We start from the raw sequence: 25,101 nt of genomic DNA, 5'->3' as shown, positions 1-25,101 counted from the left end.
TACATCCGTCCACATCTTGAGATGTGCAGACACCTTGACTGGTCTGGGAGCAGAGCCAGGGAAACCTGTTAATGGATCAGCTGTGCCACGGTCAGCCCCTGGGCAGCAACAAGATGCATCAAAACTCCCAACCAGTGACCAACTGGGAATCCAGAGGTGTTTGTATCCTGGAGATGGCTCTGAATCTTAAGACGGGGGCAGCCAACTGGCATATGGACTAAGGATTAGGATTAGAGATTGGACACAGCAGTTTCTAGTGAAAAGGATATGGTGAAGCCTCTTAGGCAGATCCATGGTTCATCCCATTACTCTGTGAGTGGTAGAGGCATTACATCCTAGAACTATCAGGTGTTATGTCCAGATGGATGGATGATGGAATGATGCATGATGAAGAACGGACAGAAAACTGAATGGACGGATGCATGGAGAGACAGGTGAGTGTGCCTTCTCTGACTTGTTGTATACTAGGCTTGTGGGAGGGACTCAATAAATACTACCGAAAGAATGAACATTCATTCTTATCTTTCCTATTCTAAAAAGCAGAATTAGGGCGACTTGAGGTCTGGAACCAGGGGGCCTGTGTTGAAATCCTGGCTCTGTCACAATTTGTTGTGTGACCCTAGTCCCTTTCCCTGGTGTCTCTGAGTCTCACAGTTCCCATCTCTGATGGAGAATAAGTCATCATAGTTGTCATCATTGTCATTATCCTCCACATCATAAAGATTTGAGAATGAGTGTGGTAAGGCATATAAGTGGCTTAGCAGAGTGTCAGGCACCTACACGTTCATTCAGCAAAGGTTGCTGTTAGTTTGAACCACGTGAAATTGTCATCATACTTATGATCATATTGTGATTAATTCTAAGGTTTCTTAAGAGGAAGGAAAACTCCACTATTACAACCACTAATATTAATAGTAATAGCAACACCTATTGAGTGATAAATATGTGATACAAACTCTTCTGAGCACTTCTACTTATTAACCCAGTTAATCCTCAAAATAATGCAGTGAGGTGGGTGCTGTTATCATCTGGATTTTACAAATGAGGAAACCAGGGGATGGGAAGTTGAAGTCACTTAGCCAGGTCATGTGGCTGGGATGTAGAGGAACTTCAGTCCCAACCCTGGGACTCAGGCTCCAGAGTCTGTGCTCTTAGCCATGCACATGACATGAGAGCAATGGACCCATTTTACAGATGAGGAGGCTGAGGCTCAGAAAAATGAAATCACCTGCCCAAGATCTCACAGCCTGGAGGAGGAGAAGATGGGGCTAAACTCTGGCAGGCTAGTCCTAGTGGGTGCTTCCCTAACTCTTGTGTGTGGAAGGCCTGGCCCTGAACGATCTTGGCTGATAGCTGTCAACTGGACCAGCTTTGTTTACATTTAAGATGTTCTGAGGGATTGACCAGAGAATTAATAACAGTTCTCAAGTCCTTCCCAATCGTAGGCATGGCTTAGCTCTCTGACTCATGTCCATACATCAAGTAATAGTGTCAACAAGGGAACAAGAGGACTGTGTGTTTTAGAGACTGGATGTCTGGAAGGAATAGAAGCTCATTTCATTTTGTAAGCACTTTGATTCAGGAAGTCCTTTAATTCAGGGTGGCCTTAGCCTCAGGCTGAATTCTCTGATGTTCATGCTCACAGCTCAAAGCCAGTGCCCGAATACCACTTTGAGAACCGAGAAGGGCTTGTGTACTAGAATTTCATCCTCTCCACTGCTGTCACCTGTCACTCATCTTTCACCAACTGAGGTTTCTCTTAGAGAGTCTCCCAGGTGCTTCTGAAAGAGAAATGAACATACGTGTCAGTATGGCCAGGAACTCGGAGACCAGCTGGGAGTCTGGGTCGGCACTCTCTGCTTCACAGGTAACATGAAGACCCAACTCAACAGAAAAGAGAGGCGATGCTTTTGTCACTGTGGTTCAGAGCTGTGTGGATGCTATAGGTTGGGTTAGCATTTCTCAGTCCCTTCCCTCCATCATGGGGTCTCTTGGTATTTCCCTGGAGAGTGGGCAGAGCTACAGCCTCATTTGAGGTAATTTGACCTTGGCTATGTGACTTAACTTGGAGAAGGCAATGGCACCCCACACCAGTACTCTTGCCTGGAAAATCCCATGGATGGAGGCGCCTGGTAGACTGCAGTCCATGGTCTCGAAGAGTTGGATATGACTGAGTGACTTCACTTTCACTTTTCACTTTCATGCATTGGAGAAGGAAATGGCAACCCACTCCAGTGTTCTTGCCTGGAGAATCCCAGGGATGAGGGAGCCTGGTGGGCTGCCGTCTCTGGGGTCGCACAGAGTCGGACACAACTGAAGTGACTTAGCAGCAGCAGCAGCATGTGGCTTGACTAACAGAACATGAGTGGATATGACATGCTGCTGTGCTGTGCTTAGTTGTTCAGTTGTGTCCGAATCTTTGGAACCCCATGGAGTGCAGCCCTCCAGGCTCCTCTGTCCGTGGGGATTCTCCAGGCAAGAATACTGGAGTGAGTTGCCAGGATATGACAAGAGAAGACCCTTTAAATAAGCTTGTGTGGAATGCACTTAGGGTAGGGGCGCGAGAAGGGCAGGCTCTGAGCAACCTAGGAGCCCAGGATGAAGTCGTGGAGTTGAGCCTGACCTGAAGTCTGAAGCAAAATGCATTCAGTTAACCTGCAGATTCACGAGTGAGAAAAATACAGATTAGCTTCTAATAACCCAGCAGGATTCTAAGACTATTCGTTATGGAGCTCTGTCGGGTTTCTGTCCCTCTCTGAACTGATCAACGAGTCTGGGCAGAATCAAATAGGTTTCTGAACTAAGCCCATAACAACTCATTCCTGGAGCTGAGGGTAGAATCAATGTTTTCCAGCGTGGGCTTGGGATAGATTCCCAGGAAAATAAATGGGTACATGATTTTATTGAAAGGCATGTGAATGAATGCTGGGGAGCAAAAACAACATTTGCCTACTACCCTGAGTTCATGTTCATAGTTTAATGCTTCATAATTTTGGAAATTTCCCACATTTATTCAGAGCTTACTTGTGATGGGAACAAAAGCAATCTATACTCCTTTGATTTCTGAGGCTGTGGTTAATGATCAATTGTCCAGTCTCTTGTGCAGAATATATTTTTCTCTTACCTTCTCCTTCCTGTTTCTTAAAAGATCTAAAGAAAAAATATACCCCACAATGTGCGTGACTGTAATTATTTAGCTCAAATAATTCCCAAATGGCACCAAGCACCTTAGTCCCACAGGTTCATTCCTCCTGTTGTTTCGTTTGAAATATAGACCTTGAAAGGTGTACACTTGGCTATTTTCAACTTCGGATCTCCATTGACAGAACCATTAAAGTGTCTGTTCCTGGTGACAGAGAGTTTAAAGGGTCCTTTCCTTTTCATTATGTTCAAGTTTGGGGGCAGTGTTTCTTGTTGGCCGATGCCAGCTGCTGTCTTGTCTCTAGCCACACTCTGTTTTTGTCTGGAGGGGCCTGAAAACCAGACGTACTTTGTGTCTATGTTTAGGGGGAATTGTAAGCTTTTAACGCCTCTATAAGCAGTTGATTGGGGTTCAGGTTGCAGTTACTAGTCAGGATGGGTAAGGTGATGTTGCATTATCAACACTGACATCATCCTGGCTTCAGGCAACAAAACCAATTCTCTTTATATAAAAGGGTTGGTAGAGGGGCTCTGTTTATTATTATTATTATTACCTCTCACGGATCTAGGGCAACAGAGGCTCCACCACCTTATTATGTTCCCACCATCCCCGTGGCCCCCGTGAGACCAGAGAGAATCATACACCAGTTCTTTAATGATTCTACCTGCGAACAGTAAGTCACTTCCTCTCAGATTCCATTGCCCATGTGAGATCATCTGTCTCCATATGACTTTACAAGTTAAGGAAGTGTGAACCTCCTGTGGGGTTGGAAGAGGAGGGGAACCCAGAAGGCGAATGAGGGCTTGTGCTGTCTACCCTAGCAGAGCACTAGTTGTGGAAAGGAAAGGACTGACTTAAAGACAACTTCACTAATGTGATGGTTTTCTCTTTGACACGTTGGATCTCAAAAGATTGGGTTTCTGAGCGGATGGATTAAACAGAAGTGCCATTTGAGGTTGCCTTTCTCTGCACTCAGTCTCTTATAATCTTATTTTTGTCTGCATGAAGGCATTAGCCTGTGTTTTCTGGGCTTTGAGCCAGGATGAGTCATTTTCTCTGCCTATTTCCTTGTCTCCATGGAGCCCTGGTCTTTGCCAGAAGCAGAGAACAGCCCCAGCCAGGAACTACTTCAGGGATCCTGAACCACCTCCCCCCACCCACCCCCAAGCCTGATGCCTGGTCACCTCCCCTGCTTACCTGGTGGAGCCCACCCTCAAACAAGAGCTCCCGACCCCACAGGGTGAGGGGCCAGGGACAATGCCACTTGGAATCTGAGAAGTCACGCTTGAGGCCATGCCCAGATCAACTTTTCATCGCCTTAGAAAAGAGATGGGCTTGGGACATTTCAGTCTCCACTGGAGCCCTCAGGCATGCCTTTGTTATTACTGGGTGGGATTATTGCAGCGTGCTGGATGGACGCACCCCACCTTGGGCTGTGGGAAGATTAGAGAGGGTGTAAAGCAAAAGGAGAATGTCGGATTTCTCATAGTGGGGGTTAGAAGGCACTCAACTCTAGCCAAGACTTTTCCCTTTAAAGCAGGGGAAAAAAAAAAACCCCAAAACCCAATCCAATTTTCCCATCCTCTTCAACAGTCCATAAAAGCATGAGTTAGGGGAAAAAAAAGACACAATTCAGCTACCAAGTGAGGAACGCTTTCCCTGAACTGTCACATTTTTCGATGGGTTTGAGGCCAGCAAAGCTAAAGAATTTCTGTTCACAACCATTGTGTGAACAAGGGCTATTTCCAGGAGAGAAATCTCTCCTAAAATTGGGAAATGGAAGAAAATGCAATCTGTTAATTATTCACAATTGAGTCTAACAACTCTTACACGTTTTGTCAGACACGGTGTGTCGGGCAGCTTCTAGAATGGGTCCCATCCTGGTATAATGTCCGCACGTGATTTCCTCCCTGAGAGTGGGCTGGGCCTGATGACTTGTTTCCAACAAGTAGAACAGAGTAGAATAGATGTCGCTTCTGAAATTTGGGTTGAACAAACTCAACCCCGTGGGTTCAGCCTTTCTCACATGCTTTAGCCCTTTCAGCTGCTCACTCTGAGGAAGCCCACAGCCATATTGTGAGCTCCCTCTGGGGAAGGCCCATGGGGTTAAGAAGCAAGGGAGGCCTTCAGCCAACAGCCAGCAAAGACCAGAGGCCCTCAGATCAACAACAGCCTGTGAGGAACAAAACAACCACTTGAGTCAGCTTGGAAGCAGGTCTCCCAGCCCCAGGCCCAGCAGACACCCTGACTGTAGCATATGAGAAGTCCAGAGACAGAGGGTCCAGCTACGCCACTCACAGAGCTATAGTTGATAATATGTCTGACTTTAAGTGGCTAAAATTTGGGGCAACTGGTTCTATAGCAATAGACAACTAATACACAGGTGCCAGCTTCAGTGGGCAGTGACCCTGACTAGAACAATATTTGAAATGTCCTGCTGAAAATGGCTGTTTTTAAAATAAAGTGATCCCAACTTAGACTGAAGCAGCTATTCTCAAAGTTGTTAGGTGTGAAGAGTTTCTTCGAATGAAACCCTACATAAAAATTCCATTCAGAAACAGACTGAACACAGAGCTGCCCTGGCTGAACGGCAGGGGTGCATTTCACACCCCTATCCCCACCTTATGCCCTCCAAGGACCCTCTGAGAATCCTGAAAGTCTCCAAAAGAGCCATTGGTCAGTCAACAGGGGCAGCCCCTCCCCAAGAATAGTCACAGGAGGTGACATTAACTCCCGCTACCCCTCCCAGCATAGACTTGGGTAAGCCCCCAGGAGAGCCAGGAGAAGGGAAATCTCATGTGGTGTCTCGAATGTACAAGGCTTTCTCCTTCCTCCTGACTCCCCCAACTCTGCCCTCTGTTCCATCTGCGGAGATAGACCCACATTGCCTTCCAGAAGCCCCTGCTACAACGTAGACAGTTATGCTTCCGCCAGCCACCCGACCAAGGAGAAGGGACTGGTAGAAAGTCAAAAAGGAGGAAATCTCTGATGATGGAATTCCAGGCTCACAGCAGGGTAGGAGCAGGAGAGGAAGAGATGGCTATCACCACCTGCCCCCGTCAGCCGCAGGGAGGATTTAGGATTCCCCTAGTCCAGGCCTAGAGATGGAGAGGGGGCAGGTCCACCTATGAGCGTCAGATCTCCCCCCGGGACTAAGGCCTCAGGGCTTTCTTTTCCTGACAATGCTGATTGGCTCAGGGGTGGACATGTGATAAACTCAGGACCAATGAGATGCAACAAGACTGTCGTCATAGCTACTGGAACTTGGCGGTGACCCTTTCCCACTGGACTTAGTCTGTCCTGCAGCTTTGGTAGGAGAATCTCTAAGAATGGACCTAACAGGGAAAGCAGGAAGTGAGAGACCAGGACGTTCGTCAGGACCGGATGGCGTCATTTGAGTAACTGGACTCAGCTGTGCCTGAAACTGACAAACTACTCTTTGTGCTTCTTAGGTATCTGATGTTATAAATTCCTTTAATTTAAAGTTATTTAACTCAGGTTTTCTGTTGTATGAAACCAAGTGTCCTGACTGATGCAATCTCTTCAGGTTTATGATGTTTACACTTAAAAAGGAGTGTCCAAAAAAAAAGAAAAAAAGGAGTGTCCACTGTCTCAGCCAAGAAGCACAGTAAGTTCCTTGTATATGAACGAGTTCTGAGAGCACATTTGTAAGTCCAATTTGTTCGTTAAGTCCAACAAAGTTAGACTAGGTACCCAACTAACACAATCAGCTATATAGTACTGTACTAGAATAGGTTTGCAATACTTTTCACACAAATGATCAAATGATACATAACAAACACAAAAATAAACATTTTAAATCTTACAGTACAATATCTTGAAAAGTACAGTAGTGCAGTACAACAGCTGGGCACACAGACGCTGGCATTGAGCGAACGGGCAAGAAGAGCTACCGACTGGAAGGAGAGCAAGACAGGTTAGTCCAGAGCCCTTTCACTGTTGATCAGACCTTAGTAACAGCACACTGAGTGTCCTATCAGAGACATCTTCACGAGACCTAGGAATGAGCTGGAATGAGCTGGGAGAGGGTAGAGCTGAAGGATCGTCAGCAAGAGGAGATGGAAGGCAAGCTACAATTCCACTCATGGCTGATGTTGATGGTAGAGGTTCTGGTTCCAGCCAGATACGTGTTCATATCTTTGAAAGTTAGCAACTTGGAGATTCATATGTAGAGGAATTATTGTAGTTATAATAGGATTGCAACCACACAACAATGGGTTGTAGAGGGTCTCTGATGTCATATTGGATAGCTGATTGCTATTAGGTCTCAAGGGGCTTCTCAGGTGGCTCAGCAGTAAAAATCCTGCCTGCCAATGCAAGAGACGTAAGAGACATGGGTTTGATCCCTGATTCAGGAAGATGCCCTGGAGAAGGGCATGGCAACCCACTCCAGTATTCCTGCCTGGGGAGTACTCCATGGACAGAGGAGCCTGGCGGGCTACAGGCCATGGGGTCACACAGAATCAGACACAATTGAGCAACACACACACACACACACACACACACACACACACACACACACACACGGTCTCTAGGTTCAGCTGGTTCTGCAAGAAGAGTCTTCCAGTTGTTACTTCTCTCCCTTCATCCTCCAGAAGGTGTCCTTCTGTCCTTTAAGATAGAGGGATCATGTAGCCTTGCGTGGTTTCAATTAGGTCTACAGTTAAGAAACTGAGAGGAAAAATTAAAGCCAGAACTGATGAAATGTGATGATACATACCCTCAAGAATTTTCCAGGAGAAGCTGACCTCATTCAAGACTTTGATGTTGGATTAGGTGCCCTGGTATCACTCAGAGTTTAAGAATGCTGTCTCTGATCTGCTAAGGCCTTAGACAAACGAGACAATTCCATGCATGGAGAGAAAAGTATTGTTTCAATCATGATGAGATGTTTTTTTCATTGTTCTGCAAATGGATGATTATCTAAATTGGAGTTTGGGTATTTATGTTGCTGTCTTAAAGGAGTGAAGGTTCCCACCAGCTTTTCGGGTTCACTAATCACCAGGTGAATGGACCCATGCAGGATGGCATCTGGGTCTGTCATTGCTGAGTTGGATTGCAGGCCATGCCCTTTGGTCTGGTTCACCAGTTTTCTCGAGTTTCCAGGGCTGATGAATCTTGTTCTCTGGTCTCCATTAGCTGCACATGACATTTCTCTTGCAAAAACCTTCCTGTTTACTTTCTTATTTAAATCAAATTTTGATGGACACCGGGCTGGCTTATTGACCAGTGTCTCTGACCCTGGGTCAAAGCAGAAAGTGGAATTGCTGAGAAATGTTACAGAGGTCATGGCCTCCAGGATTAGTTCCCTGAGCACAGACTCCACGGTCAAAGGGTTTTGGCCGGCAGCAGAATAAATCATGGTGGTAAACTCTTGGGTCCTTTCTGAAGTCATATATATACCAAGGACAAAATACAAGCTTGGCAGTTTGCAGAACTGGTTCCAAAAAGCAGATTTAAAATGCAGATCATGAATTGAGACAGTAGCATTGAAATATACATACATTAACATATGTAAAATAGATAGCTAATGTGAAGTTGCTGTATAACTCAGGGAGCTCAACCTGGTGTTCTATAACAACCTAGAGGGGTGGGATTAGGGTAGGGGGGAGGTAAGAGGGGGAGGTTCAAGAGGGAGGGGATATATGCATACTTATAGCTCATTCACATTGTTGTACAGAAGAAACCAACACAACATTGTAAAGCAATGATCCTCCACTTAAAAATAAATTTTCTAAAATGTATTTTAAAAATGCAAATCATGCAAAGGATTGAGGTTCTCTAGGTGAAAAAAAAAAGCACAGTAACCAAAATAAAGGGCTTCCCAGATGGCTCAGTGGTAAAGAACCCACCTGCCACGCAGAAGATGCAGCTTCGATCTGTAGGTCGGGAAGATCCCCTGGAGTAGGAAATGGCAACCCACTCCAGTGTTCATGCCTGGGAAATCCCATTGTCAGAGGAGCCTGACGGGCTACAGTCCATGAGGTTGAAAAGAATCTGACCCAACTTAGCGATTAAACAGTGAAACCGAAATAAGATGCATTACAGGTTTAACAAGTTGTAAACGAAGCTTTAACTAGTAAATGACTCTGTGTGTCAGTCAGAATGGCCTAGTATGCTGCGATAACAAATCTCAGTTGTTTGAAATAAGAAATAGTTAATTCTCATGAATGCTGTGTTTCCAGCTCTGTTACAGCAGGGATTTCTGTAGATTGTTTTCACTAAGGGCCCAGCCTTTGGCTCAACAGGTGTTTCTATTATGCCACTATGGCCAGTGGATGATAATGGGGCTTAAGGGAATGGTTCAAGAATAACACACTCCACTTCTACTCATACGTCACAGGCAAAGCCAGTCACATGGCTGCACCAAATTTCAAATATGGTGGGGAAGTACAATGCTGTCTAGAAGGAAGGAGGGCCTTGTGTATTTAGCAAATAGCCCTGACGACCACCACACTTCATCACATACAGCTATGTGTAGCTTTGCTGGGGCGTGGATTGGACTGTCCCACAGCAAAGCGGATGGGCAGGGCAACCCACTTTAGCTGGTAACTCAGGCTGGCCCACCACTCGACGTCTGGAACCCAGGAAGGGCTAAACTTTCCTCCCATCCACGTAATTGACTAAAATTCAGATTCCTGGTGAATAATCATCTCTGAACAGAAACCCAACCTCCGTTCTGTTGCGACTTTGTTAAATGAACATTTGTTAAATAGAGTCCAGCGTATTGGATGAAACAGATTCGACAAAAGACTGCCAGGGGCAGTGAGATATGAAGGCTTATTACTCACAGGTCCTGGAGGCAGTACGTGGCACATCCGGAGGGGCCCCTGGGGAAGCTAGGGCAGGGTGCAGGCAGAGAGGCTGCCGCAGGGCCTGGGCCGAGTGCCTTTATTAGGGTCCACCCGGAACTAAGGCTGGATTACTCAATTTAAGCAGAGAGAGAAGGGTTTGGGTAAGCTCTGGAGCTGTGAGGTGATAGAGGTGTTTGGGTGGCACACAAGAAGAAGGCCCTGGGCTGTGGGGAAGAGTTCACCATAAAGGTCATTGCGGGAGCCAGGTTAGGAACTTAATGTTTACTTGTGACACAGCGGGCTCTTAAGTAGGGCAGCGGTCGCCAACCTTTCTGGCACCAGGGACCGGTCTCCTGGGAGACCAGGATGGTGGAGAGGAGCGGGAGGGTGGGGGTGGGGCTTGAGGCTTGGCAGGGGGAGCGGAAGGGGGTTGCGGTGAGGGCTGGGTATGCCTCAGGCAGTAATGCTGGTGAGGGGAGCAGCCGTGGAAGCTTTGCTCACAGGCCTCCCACTCCCCTCCTGCTCTGCAACCCGGGTCCTAAGAGGCCTCCCACCACCCCTGGTCCTGGGCATGGGAGCCCCTGAGGCAGGCATGCGGTGGGGGAGGGGCTGGTGTCCATTCAAGGCCTCTGTAGGCTTCCTGGCCTCACGAAATGGACGCTGAGGCAGCAATATTATGGAGTAGTTGATTTTTTAATTTCCTTTTAACCTTTACAGTCTATAACTGTCTTCACCAGTGTTCCATATTTAGATGCCTATTGTTAGGACATTTTAGCTTTTATTTTCCCAAGATAAGACCTGGGTCCTGGCTATTGTTTGGAAGAGGGACAGTATTATAGAGGTGCTGGTGACCTTGTAAAATACTATATACACTTAAGAGGTCAGATTAACAGCATAGTCTGATACTAAATGGAATAAATGATCCCAGAAACATGAACTTGAGCCCAAAGGCTCGCAGCGGCTTCTGTGGTATTTGCGTATAATAAAGTAGTCTTTCGGGGGATTTTCAGTATTATGGAGTAGTTTAAGTCAACTCAGCACAGCCTTTGAAGTTGGAGAAGCCTGAAAGATGAATGGCCTTAGCCAGGAAATGGCTCTTTTGGAAAAAATGAAACCGTGAGATGCAAATACAACTGAGATTAATGAAATGGATGAGACTGCACTACAGGCTGAATGGAAACAGAAAGCAATCCATGAAACTGTTTTTCAGTGAGAAGGTTTCCTGTGACATAGCTGCATTTTAAGGGAACCTGATCGAGACCACAGAGCTGTTTGTAAATATGGACGTTTCCAGTGGCTTCTGGAAGTCGGGATCTACCTGCATATTGAAAAACGAGGCTCTACAAGCAGGTGGCCTGGGTGCTTTGCGGTCGCTCAGGTAAAACAGGTCTCTGCCCCTGTGGGATTCAAATGTATACGTGAATTTTAAAATTTACTGTGAACAGAAGTCCCTAAGGGTGTGTGTGTATGTGTGTGTATGTATAAGATATTTTTGATGTAGACCATTTTTTAAACTCCTTATTGAATTTGTTACAATATTGCTTCTGTTTTCCCTGAGGGCTTCCCTGGTGGTTCAGCTGGTAAAGAAGCCGCCTGCAATGCGGGAGACTTGGGTTCGATCCCTGGGTTGGGAAGATCCCCTGGAGAAGGGAATGGCTACCCACTCCAGTATTCTGGCCTGGAGAATTCCATGGACTGTGTAGTCAGTCCATGGGGTCGCAAAGAGTCAGACATGACTGAGAGACTTTCACTGCTTCTGTTTTGTGTATTTTGTGTTTCTTTTAGCCAAGAGGCATGTTGAGTCTTAGCTCCCCGACCAAGGGTTGAACCTGCACCCCCTGCTTTAAAAGGCAAAGGCTTAACCGCTGGACCACCAGAAAAGTCCCTAAAAATATTATTTTGGATTGAATTATCAGAACTCAATTCATGAAAATAGTATAAAAAGCAAAATGTGATGACTTTTAAACGTTAGGAGAATATTTATATTGGAAATGCATCTCTTCAAAAAATGGATAGAGAGTGTGGTGGAGTGTTGGTGAGAGGGGCCCTGGCCCAGAAGCCAACGTGCTGAGTTGCCCCTTGGTTTAATGCCCAGGAGGTGTGTACACCTGGAGGTAAAGGCCCAGGGAAAGAGCTTGGATGGCTGAAACCATGCCTTTCTTTTGCAAAATTCGAGAAGGAATATTATGAAGCAGGGGGATGGGAGAAGGCAACAGGCTTGCTGAGAACGTAGCAAGAGTGTTCTTGGGCAGATCAGTTCAGGCAGCAAAAATAGTCAGAAGCTTCTGAACTGCCATGCCCACACATATATACACCCCTTGGAGAGCAAGGTGGAGCCCCAGGTACGCCTTCCTCTGTCAGGCAATCTTTGCTCTTACTCCCATGATTATTTTTCTGGCTTCTCTGTCTGTTTGAACTGTAAGCGTCAGAAGTTCTGAGTCGTATTTGACCCTTTTAGGATCACTGTCTCATGTCTGTCCTCATGGCAGGTCTGGGAGGTGCCCAGGGAAGGAACTCTGTGTTGCATAGAAAGTCTAGTGCCCCTGGCACTGACCTGTTCCTTCTTTCCTGCTTCCCTTCTCTCCATGACCCCGTCTCTCCTCCACTTCCCTCTTCTTTCCCCTCCATCTTTCTATGCAGCTGCCATTTTGGTCTATCTTCTCTCCCCCCCACCTTCTTGCTCCCTAAACATTTCCCCAGAATTAAGTCTCAAAAGCTATTTGCATAAAACCATTGCAAAGGGGGTGAGAGTGACATTTCTTTATGGACCTGGGTCAATAGCTTTGACAAATGAGGCTGAAAGCAGGGAAAACTAATTGTTAGTGTTCTATTGAAATTTCGCAGTGGGTATTAAATATTTGCATGAGGTAACCAAACACGCTAGGGGATAGGCAGATGAATCCTATTCCAAAACCACTAAAATGAAAAGCCAACTGCAAATTAGGTTTGAAATGGACCTGCCTGTCCTCAGAGATTTCACAGTGACGAATGGATTAGTCCCCAAGTGGAACACAAACCTACTTTGCTTTCATAGAAGCAAAGAAGACTGTCTCTCTGCATTCTGAGTCAACCAAGGCTTCGTCAACCTCTGTTTAACAGCCTGATGCTTCTCAGCTGAGCTTCTTAATTAAGTCGCAATAAGAGTTGGCCCTTAAGAAATCCCCAAACACCTGAGTTATTGTCTTAATATCCTTTACTGGTGGTAGTGCCAGCAAAGAATTGGAAAAAGGGCATTCACCAGCCTCTGCAATCTCCACTTCAGTTCCACTAAAAAAAGATGTTTAAAATCAAAACTGTTTCATTTTAATCTTATTGATCTTAGACATACACTCCAAATAGAAGCAGAATGTTTTGCTGAGGCTCTTCATGACAAGTGCCCTCCACCCATCATGATAACCCCTAATTAAACATAGAGGGCTGAAATTACACCGTAGCAACAAATGCTCCCAAATCTCAGTGGTAACTGATTCAAAAATGTGTTTGTTGTATATGAACTTAGATGCTTATTTTTCTTCTCATGTGAGGCTCATTGAAGGTCCAGGTGGCCCTCGAGGGTAGTGTCCCTGAGTAGACTCAACCATTGCAGAGGCTGAGGGCGGGACTCTGTCTTGGTGTCCCACCAAGCGTGGTGTGGATCTCGCAGCACCAGCTCCTCCATCATGGTTCAGGGCAGAGAGCCCTGGAGTTCACTCACCTGCCATGAAATGCTTCAGTGAAGTGACCCACGATGCCTCTTCCATTCACACCAACCATCGAGGGCGTGCCTCCTGGCCCCATTTAGCTTAAAGGGCACTACGAAGCATTGTACCTCTATTTCTGGAGGTGAGACCATGGAAAATCATTAGTCAAATCCACTTCATCTGCCTTCATTAATCAAGGACACGCATGTCCTCCAAGCGGCAAGTAGCTTAATAAGATGTTTGTCAAGTTTTTTTTCCTCCAGAAACTTGGAGTCAGCTGTGCCTAGTTTGAGCTGGTTAGGATTGGATAAGTTAAGACTGGCTAGGACCACCAACTGGGCATGCGCCAGCTCCCCTTAACGACCTTCAGATGTCAGAGGGCTGAAAACTCCACCCTCTGATTGGCTGAGCGCCTTCACCTGTGAGCCCATGTTCCATGAAGAGGCCCGAGGCTTAGTCACGCCTGCACAGAAGGACAGGCTGCACCTGTTTCTGACCACCTTTCCCCACGCTCCCTACACAGCCTGCCCTGCTGCTTTATCCCCTAACCCATAAATACACCAGCCGCTCACCCTCCTGCGGGGGTTTGAGCTGAGGCTGGTCTTGTCACTTCTGTGCTTGACTGTCCTGCAAATATGCTGTCTCCTGCTGCAAATATCAGCGTCTCAGGGCCTGGGTTTGCTTTGCATCAACCAGAGCCTGGTGCATCAGCAGTAGAAGGGGATGATGCTCACGGGCAATGAAAGCTTCTCTCAAGCCCTTTTCACGCAGAGGTCTGCTATAGTAGAATTCCAGAGCCACTCGTTAGAACCAACTTTTTTTGTTGTTGTTCAAAAGAAAACAATTTCTTGAACTTCCTTCTAAAAGGGGTGGCAGGATGGGAGTGATGCCCTGGGTCACTCTGGGACCACAGAGGAAGTCTGGGGTGTCCCCGAGGAGGCTGTGGCTTCACTTTTTTATGTTGTCTCCACTATGGAGTGTGAGCTCCATGGACGAGGGCTGAGCTGGCTCTGTTCATGTTGTATTTTAACTCATGTCTGGCACATAGTGGTTAGCGCATATTCAGCGGGTGGGGGAGGGAGGGGGAGGCAGGAAGGCCTGACCCCCAGTGTGACTGTATCTGAAGATGGGGCCTGGAAGGAGGTCATTAAGGGAGGGCCCTAATCCGTAAGGGCTCGTGTCCTTATAAGATAGATGAGGAGATGCCAGAGCCGACTTCTCCTCGTGCACAAAGAACAAGACCGTGCTCCTCCCTGAACATGGTTCCTTACTGAAACAGGCAGGGTCCCCGGAGGGGGTAGTTCAAGACCCCCCTCTGATTTTACCACATAGCTGATGAAAGCACTGAACAGAGAGGGGACGTATGTTAAAAGTGCAGACCTCCAAGTTGGTGCCATCTTAGGTGAAGGAGGCAGAATCATCTGTCCCTTAGAAGAAAAGAAAACCTTTGTTTCATATCCGTTTTGGGATGTGGAACAGTGGCTGCTTTTTCTATTTGACCAGCTGGGGAGTTAGTGAGGGTGAGGGTCTCTTAAGGGAATCGTTTCTCTTCATTCTTGGGGATCTTGGTCAAAAGGAAACATTCCCCACTCCAGGGCCTGTTACTTACCTCCTGTCCACACTCCGGGGCCCTGGGAAGGCCTAGTATCAGCACAAATGCTATCTAACAGGTAGCCCCACAGCCATCCCACCAGAGTGACACCATTGCCTCCACCTGTGACCACTAAACCTCTCCACAAGCCTCAACTTCCTCATCAGTAAAGAGAGACTGCTAACTCCTCCCCCAAGGTTGCCGTGAGGGTCACTGGGGCCTGGCAGGCCACAGGGGCCCAGCTCCAGGAGTTGGGTGGCTGTCTACAGGAGTGAAACCCTGTGTGGCCAAACCCTCTTTCTTTAGAGACAGCTTGGAAACCTGGTTGTTTTATTTGGAGTTTCCCAACTAATTAAATTTAAACAGCCTGTGGCCTGGATTCACCTGAGGCTATCAATTTTCTGAACTGCGTGCAGGAGGAAAGAACTGTGAACTAGGAGTTCAAATGTTGTGAAAGTGAAAGTCGCTCAGTCGTGTCTGACTGTTTACAAGTCCATGGAATTCTCCAGGCCAGAATACTGGAGTGGGTAGCCTTTCCCTTCTCCAGGGGATCTTTCCAACCCAGGGATGGAATCCAGGTCTCCCACATTGCAGGCAGACTCTTTACCAGCTGAGTTACAAGGGAAGCCCAAGAATACTGGAGTGGGTAGCCTATCCCTTCTCCGGCGGATCTTCCTGGCCTAGGAATCGAACCAGGGTCTCCTGCACTGCAGACGTATTCTTTACCAACTGAGCTAACAGGGAAGTCCTCAGACGCTTATAGTAGTAGTATTAGTTGCTCAGTTGTGTCTGACTTTTTGCGGCCCCATGGACTGACTGTAGCCCTCCAGGCTCCTCTGTCCATGGGATTCTCTAGGCAAAAGTACTGGAGTGGGTTGCTATTTCCTCCTCCAGGGGACCTTCCCAACTGTATGTAAAGGAGACTTCATTAATGTGCGTTAGAGGATACCCCAGGTTAACCTGTTATAGAAAACTGTCTCTTGAGTCTTTAAATTCTATACCAATTCTATACCTCTGGTTGGCCTATTGTTTCTTTATTTAGGTTTTAAGGTGAATGACCTGGGGCTTATTTGTTTCCATCAACCTGATTGAGAATCTAAAGGCACAGTTGAAATGTCTCTTTTTCTTGCTATCCTCAGAAGTGAAGTGAAAGTCGCTCAGTCGTGTCCGACTCTTTGCGACCCCATGGACTACAGTCCATGGAATTCTCCAGGCCAGAATACTGGAGTGTGGGTAGCCTTTCCCTTCTCCAGGGGATCCTCCCAACCCAGGGACTGAACCCAGGTCTCCCGCATTGCAGGTGGATTCTTTACCAGCTGAGCCACAAAGGAAGCAAATAAAGGGAAATGAAGCTAAACCTGGAACAGGAAAGGTTTAAACGTGCGAAGGATGTCCAATTAGCAAACCTATAAATGCTTTGGCAACAGTTTAAATCATAATCTTATTTTGTTGCTGTTGCATTCATACTTATTCCCAATACCTGAGACGTTTAAGGCACTCGGTGATATGGGACTTGATTTCTAGTCTACTAAGAGTGCTCTAAATTCCACAAGACTTGTATTCTGCACCCCCAAACCAAACTTCCTCAGAAGAGATTGCTGCAAATCTACTCCATGATTCTCTTTTTCAGCTTACAATACATATAACTCATTTTTTGCAACCTATGTCTTATAATAAAGCAGTGCTGAAAAATTAAATAGAAGAATGTTCAGTTGCCATATAGGCTATGAAAATGATTTGCTGGTGGTGATTTTTAAGCTTGATTCTAAATAGATTTATGAAGAATGGCACTTGGAAGACGTTCAAATTTTGCTACTCAAGATGGACATGAGTTTGAGTGAACTCCGGGAGTTGGTGATGGACAGGGAGGCCTGGCGTGCTGCAGTCCATGGGGTCGCAAAGAGTCGGACATGACTGAGCGACTGAACTGAAGGTATCTTGAAATTATAGGCTCAGTCTCCCTAAAATTTCAAAAAGCATAGACCTTAGGCTCTTAAGGGTATAGCAATGATAGATGCTTTCATAGTCATTTCTAAAAAGCAACACTTCATAGTTTTCTGTCTCCAGTGATTCTCTAGTATACTTGTAGAAGGAAGGTTCCAAGTAGGAAAAGGAATATGTCAAGGCTGTATATTGTCACCCTGCTTATTTAACCTATAGGCAAGTATATCACGAGAAACGCTGGACTGGAAGAAGCACAAGCTGGAATCAAGATTGCCAGGAGGAATATCAATAACATCAGATATGCAGATGACACCACCCTTATGGCAGAAAGTGAAGAGGAACTAAAAAGCCTCCTGACTGAAAGTGAAAGTGGAGAGTGAAAAAGTTCGCTTAAAACGAAGATCATGGCATCTGGTCCCATCACTTCATGGGAAATAGATGGGGAAACAGTGGAAAGAAACAGTGTCAGACTTTATTTTTGGGGGGCTCCAAAATCACTGCAGATGGTGACTGCAGCCATGAAATTAAAAGATGCTTACTCCTTGGAAGGAAAGTTATGACCAACCTAGATAGCATATTCAAAAGCAGAGACATTACTTTGCCAACAAAGGTCCATCTAGCCAAGGCTATGGTTTTTCCAGTGGTCATGTATGGATGTGAGAGCTGGACTGTGAAGAAAGCTGAGCACCGAAGAATTGATGCTTTTGAACTGTGGTGTTGGAGAAGACTCTTGAGAGTCCCTTGGACTGCAAGGAGATCAGCCCTGGGTGGTGTTTGGAAGGAATGATGCTAAAGCTGAAGCTCCGGTACTTTGGCCACCTCATGCAAAGAGTTGACTCATTGGAAAAGACTGATGCTGGGAGGGATTTGGGGGCAGGAGGAAAAGGGGATGACAGAGGATGAGATGGCTGGATGGCATCACTGACTCGATGGACGTGAGTCTGAGTGAACTCCGGGAGTTGGTGATGGACAGGGAGGCCTGGCATGCTGCAGTTCATGGGGTTGCAAAGAGTCAGACACAACTGAGCGACTGAAATGAACTGAATTGAGAAGGAAGGCAATGGAAAACCAAGAATAAAAATAGCTGAGCTCTCCACAATTGGGCTTCCTGCTTACTTTCGCTGTTCAAAGAAAAGAGGAGACACCATCTTGCAACAGAGGCTTCATAGACGACTGGGCCTCTCCAGTGACAGTTGGCATTTGATGCCCCATGTCTCTTAGTTCTTCTTGTTGCCAATGGTCGGCCTGGTGATGGTGGTGAAATGGGAACAATTAATCTGTAGATTAATTTGTAAAAACAGCTTACTGCTCTGTATTTTCAACTGCTTTCTGGATGTTTTTATACTTTTCCTCCAAATCACAGAATCTCTCCTCCCAAAGACTGATTAACTGGTAAAGTTCCTGTGAATATATTTTCTTTGCTTTCTTCACGTTTTCAGTTAAGTTTTCACACAGCTTCGGTGATTCAGCCAAGGAAGAAACTGTATTTTCTTTTAGTTCATGTAGATTGTTACGCAGTGTACTAAGAAAGCCATCCATTTCCTCCTTCTGATCTTCTATCTTATTAGCCACAATAGATGAAGTCTTGAAAATATTGTTCAGTTGACTACTGATTTCCAGGATAGATGCCACAGTGGGGGGATAAAGATGCTCCCAATGAACTGAGGAGGTCAGTAATCAATTCCTGAAGTACAGTTTTACTTTCTGCTGCTAGCGACTGTTCTTTCAATATCATATTAGACGTCTGAGAAACAAGTGTAGACACATTTTCTGGAATCGATGTGAGAGACCCAAGTATTGCAGTAACGATGTTTGATGCAGACACACTGGACGTCAGCAGGGCACCACGCGAGGCCTCGTGAACTTCCAGCATGGCCTTTGTTTTGTGCTGCCATCCTTAATTCTTCCATATTATTAAACAGACTGTTCAAGTTTTTGCCAGAAACATCCTGAACTTCTGCGTTATGCTGATGAACTGCCTTTCCTTCAACTGTGTTAAGCATCCTGCTGGCAGCCTCATGAAGTCTCTCCTCCGTACTTTCCCAAGCCGAGGTGATACATTCTTCAACAAGCTGTCATTTCGTTTCCTGTCTTTGAGTGTTTCAAGTTCCTGTGTCTTACTTTGCAGGTCAGATGTGCACTGGTTAAGTTCATTTTTACTGTCCTTAAACAATTCTGTAACCCTATCTAGCTCTTCCTCAACAGCAGCAATTTTTTCAACCAATCCTACAATTTCTTCCTCTTGAACAGTTAGCTCATAGCTCTAAAATTTTCTTCAGAAATGTTCACTCCATTTTTTTTCATGAGTTGCAGCAGGATCCCGTTTCAGGTGCTCTGTCTCTTCTGTATATTCCTTAATCAGGGCTCTCTTGGTGACTGTCTGGTTAACCTCAGGCTTATTGAGTATGTTCTTTGCTCTATGAGCTTATCCCAATGTACTCAGTTTCTTCCAGGTTGAGAGATGCAGGAGAAACTGTTGCAATGATAGATGCTCTTGTACTTCCCCCAAGAGAGTCCTGGAGGATTCTAGTCAGTTCACATCCTCGATAAGGAACATGAGGTGTTCTTTCTACAAGAACAGTGATAGCCCTTCCCAGGGTCAACAGGGACTGATCAATATTTCCAGCTTCCCGAGCTCTCTTGTCAACTGCTCCAGAATGGCTGATGTTCTCTCACTGCCTGCAAGATCAACCTTAATCAGAGCTTTCTTGGTGAGTTTCTGGTTAACCTTAGGCTTATTGAGTATGTTCTTTGCTCTAGCCCAATTCTGCCACCTCCTTTTCCCATCATGTTGCCAAGACTCGGTTCTTATAACTTGGGGATACTAATGACACATTTGGCCAATGGACTGCTGTGACATTCAAATGAAAGGTATTGGTAAAGTGGAATTCATTCACTTGAGTAATTATTGATGGGTTGTTCTAGATCCTTAGGAAAATGATGGAGTAATAATTAAAGGTTGGAACTCTGAACACCCCCTGCCCCCCCACCCCCACACACACCCGTACACCCACCCACCCCCTTCCCCCGCCCACACACACACCTGTAGACCAAATCCTGGCTTCCTTACCCACGAACTCTGGGAGGATTAATAATACTTGAAGAGTTATTGCCAAATTTGTGCTCAGTTGTGCCTGACTCTTTGCGACCCCGTAGACCGTAGCCAGCCAGGCTCCTCCATCCGTGGGATTTTTCAGGCAAGAATACTGGAGTGGGTTGCCATTTCCTCCTCCAGGGCATCTTCCCAACCCAGGGACCAAATCCACAACTCTTTTTGTCTCCTGCATTAGTAGGCAGATTTTTACCAATGCTCCCTATTTGCAAAGCATTTAACCACATAGAAAAATGTGCTATAAAAGCATTTGAAAACAAAAGATTTCTTTGACCTAAACTAGGTCGAGTTACTCTTTAAGGAGACAACTGAATATCTTAAATTATATCAGAGGTAAAAGAAGAGAGCAGTACACACCAGCATAACAAAATTCTTTAAATATAAAATGAAGCTTTAATTATTAAGCATTAGCCATTGGGAACACAGATGTCCAGGATGCCTTATTTTACTTGGGTTACAAACTAAAGATTAATTCTGCCATTAGAGCATCCTAGGTTTCTTTTTATTAACTAATTACCCAAGTGATATGTGAATATGTTCCTTTAATAGGTAATGAAAACATTTAGATGAGGCTAAAGTTCTCTGTGATATCTGATATAATCCTCCCATAACATGTGAGGAAAAAGAAACGATCTCAGTAGCTTGAAGTGACAGCATTTATTATCTACTCAGATTTATGTCCATGGCTGGGCAGTGGGCATCTGACTCCACAAGACCCTGACTTACAGACCCGAAATGGCAGTTCCTCACCATCTAGAAAGTGTCACCACAGCAAGAAAGCAAGATACATCACGGATCACCGTGACATCCTCTCCAGAGTGGCACACACTTCCCGTCACATTCCACTGGCCCTTGTCAGGCACATGGCCACTCCCAGTTCACAGGTGACAAGGGTCAATCCTATCATGCACTTGACCCCATCCCTGACCTTGGGAAAGTTGCTTAATTTCCCTGCGTCTCAGTGTCCTCATTTGTAAAATGAGAACAGATTCAATACTAATTTCAGGGCATTGATAAGTAAAATAAGTGTAAAGTGCTTACAGTGGTGTTCAAAGTCTAGCCATGATGCTGATGAAGACGATGCTTTACGTCTGTACAGCACTGTGTAGTCTAAGTGTGTCTTGTGCTAGTCTGTGATTTATAAGCAGCTGCATTTTCAACCCACAGAATAATCTTCCATTGTGTCCCATCACTTTGGTGTGTGCACACATAGATGAACTTAACGCATATAAAACATACCTATTTCTGTTTCCATGCAAACGTTGAGACCCAATTTTAATGCTTTCGGTCTGAGGCTACAAGATAATTTATAGAGCAACCAGTGGGTGGATGCTGGATATTTCCTCATGTGAGCAAGAGAAGACGGGCTGCTTTCAACAGGCAGTTCTAGCCCGTGTGCCCATTGGCCTTTGGCAGTCTGATGTCAGAGGCGACGTGAATCAGGGCGCTCAGATGCTTGAACGATGACACCGTTGGAAACCCGGAGTCTTTCTTGGCCCATTTAGAACAAGCACTGTTGGCTTCTCAAAAATTACAGTTTATTTTGTTTCCTTCTGGGAAACTGAGTATTAATTCATCCTCATAAAGCACATGTCTCTGGAATAGCCAACCAGGCACTAATATTCACTTCCCTTTAGCTAATTTGTCTCTGTGTTATTAATACCATGCAGCTCCATGCTCTTCCACATCCCCATGACAGTCAATCATCTGGTCAATTTGATTTTTTTAAGCCTTAATTGAACCCCTAAAATGTGTTTACTCTGAATGCGTTAAGGTTATACTTATCAAATCGGAACTATATTCCCTCCTTAAATTACCTTGAAAACAAAATCAATAGTTTATTTAACCAGAGTCAAGAAACGAAAAGGGGGAAAAAAAATACCCTGGGGAATTTTTGTAATAAGTTTTACTTGGAAGGAAACAATATGGATAAACGGGGAAGGAATTTCAGTGTGAAGCAAAGAATATGAGGTAGCTTGGAGGAATAGACAGGCACCTAATTTAATATTGTTCCTTGCTGTGCAGTTTCTTACAAAATAGGTCACCAGCTTTTGTTGCTTTCTGAGCAAACCATAGGAATAAACAACCAGCTGACATTTTTTAATATGACAACAGCTGGATTTAATACAGACATTTATAGCATTTTTTTAACCAAATATTTGAGATCATTAAACTGGGCTGCCTATTAATACCTCCAAATTGGACTCCAGGGGGGAAAATTTGATCCAATTCCGATGCCTCTGCCTACGCTCCCAGTGTGTTTTACATTTGCAGGTTCTCAGTTTTTCTGCTCCAGGTCATAGCTCCTCTGTATTGAGAAATGAGGATCTCCATGGAGTGACAGGTACAGCCCAATATTCTCTAAAACTGGGGTCCCGAACCTCTGGGATCTGACGCCTAATAATCTAAGGTGAAGCTGATATAATAATAATAAAGTGCACAGTAAATGTAATGCACTTGAATCACCCTGAAACCATCCCCCCAACCGGGTCTGTGGAAAAATTGTCTTCCATGAAACCGATCCCTCGTGCCGAAACACTAGGGAACAGCTGTGCTTAGATCCGAGCCTCCCATCAACTAATCTTCTCCTGGCACTTTGAGGATATCCGACAGTAAGCAGAAGGCAGCTTCTTCCAGAAAAGCTGATGAATGTCTCCTGGGGGATGGATGGTTGGATTGAAGTCTAAACGTAAGAGGAAACAAGAGGGTTGGTTACTTCGTTCAGCTTCCAAATCTTTCCAAGTTGCTTCCCTTTTGGATCTACACGTCCTGGTCCTGCAAGTCTCAGAATTCTCATCAGGTCAGATGAGAATTGGGAATCCTGGAGCTCAGCTCATCATCTTCATTAGCTCTTCTCTAGAGTTCCGAAGCTTCCATGTTCTACTCTTTTCAAAAACTCGATTCACAAATTTGTTTCACTGGTGACCTTCCCATAGCTTCCCAACATAGCTTCTTCTTTTTTTTTGTTTTTTTGGCTTAAGTTAACTAGAGCCAGTCTCTCCTGCTTGTGACCAAAGAGCCCAATGGATACAGAAACAGTGAAAAATAATCAAGAATTCTTCCCAACAAGATTGTCCTCAGAACTTCAAATACAATTGGAAGAGAAGGGTAAGACCTGCCCTGTTTGGAGGAGACACTTGGCAGGGTTTTGACTGCCCTGCATGTCAATTGGGAAAAAAAAAAGCACAACTTGAGAGTTGTGAGTTGTTTTCTGGGGGCAAAATGAGGACTAGACCCCAGAAGACAGTGTCTCAGAAAGCTCTGATGGACTGCCCTGAGGGAGGTCAGTGATCTGAATGAGGGGGGTGCTTGCAGTCGAGCTCGTATTTTGGCAGAGGCTTGTTGCCAGTCACAAGGAGCAGGTGTTTATGTTAGTGATTTTAGCACTTTGCTAGATACGGAGAGATGCAAGAATCTGGGCTCATAAGATCTTCTCCTGAAAATATCTAACATGTGACGTGTTCTGCCAGTTTTGCCCAGAGCCCCGAGCACCTCCCTCCTGATCTCCGGCCTGAACTCCTTTCAGGATGTGTTGAAGGTCAGTGACTGCAGTGGCTTGTGACTTAATCCTTGTAGGGGCAGATGGCGCTTGACACTCATATCTAAACACTGCCAGTGCCTGCGGGGGACTTCCTGTCTTAGCTGCCATCCCATCCCCGGCTTCCACGACCTCTCCTGCAGGTAGAGCTCTCACCTGACCAGGGCTTGGCCAGTCGGCACGTGGAGGCTTCCCTGAAAGCTGGTGATGCAGAGAAGCAGGGTTAGTGACGACTCTGCGCTGGTGATGGGGGCATTGTGACTTGTCTCCAGAGACAGCTGGGACCAAACCGCTGGAATCCAGTGCTCAGGTTAACACTGCAGAGCTCCACAGTGTAACTGAGACAGGATTCCCGGCTGCAGAGACTCCCAGAAGCCTGATTTGCTGTCCCTCCCAGAGAGCTGGGGAGCTTCCTGTTGCCGCTTATTAAATTCCTTTCCTACTTGAGCCAAGTGGACCCAGGCGACCGAGTCCCCTGACAGAGGCGTGGTCAGGACCTTCTGCTCTGCCTGCCCATCCTTTCTAAGTCTGAGCAACTGGTGATCCTCAGAGCCACCGAACTGTCTGACTGGGGAGTGGGGGAACCTTTCCTTGTTGCCTGCCTGCAGCAGCTGACAGACTAACAGAGCAGAAAACACTTTTTTTTTTTTGCTTCACAATATGAAAATTGGATGGTAAATCAATGGTGGGCCATCTGTGAACACATTCCCATAAATGCCAAGTGTTCTGAGTTGGGGGACAACAGGTCCCTGGAGAGTTCTTCTCAACATTGATATTCATAACAATGAAGATGGGTTCTCCTGAGAGGTGGGGTAGGGAAGAGGGCTGGTCACAAAGTGGGAGAGAAGCCGCCCTGGCCCCTGAACCCCATGAGGAGTGAGACACAGAGGGTTGGAGGTTGAGGGGGAGAAGAGTCAGGATCAAGTGAAAAGAATACGTCGGCTGCTGGGTCTGATCTTCCTGGCGGTCCCCCAGTATCCATGATCTCTTCTGGAGTCGTGGAATCCCAGAGCCTTATCTGATCACTCAGAGCCTGTTAGGAACTTGTGCAGGGGCTCATGGCCAGTTCAATCAGTGGGAACGTGAGTGCAAGCTCTGTGTTCAAATTCTGAGAAGTATCACAAGGACCACAAGCTGCTTTCCAGTTTCCTGTGGCTGGAACGCAGACGCAGGCCACCCACCCAGGGCAGGCACCTTAAGGCAAGAGTGAGAAGCCTTATGCTGAGCCTGGCTGAGCAACAAGGTGGAGGGGGCCTGGGCTCTCAGTGTCTTGAGAGCC

The 25,101-nt window shown here is 45.9% G+C and overlaps 1 pseudogene; it reads right to left on the bottom strand.

Moving 5' to 3' along the window:
* The window catches only part of LOC138091205 (kinesin-like protein KIF11), a 133,290-nt pseudogene that overhangs the window by 91,374 nt on the left and 16,815 nt on the right, over positions 1–25,101 (bottom strand).

This window comes from Capricornis sumatraensis, chromosome 15 (genome assembly GCF_032405125.1).
Source record: "Capricornis sumatraensis isolate serow.1 chromosome 15, serow.2, whole genome shotgun sequence".
Lineage (NCBI taxonomy): Eukaryota > Metazoa > Chordata > Mammalia > Artiodactyla > Bovidae > Capricornis > Capricornis sumatraensis.
The sequence above is the reverse complement of the archived record's forward strand: the minus strand, read 5'-3'. Positions and strand labels throughout refer to the sequence as shown.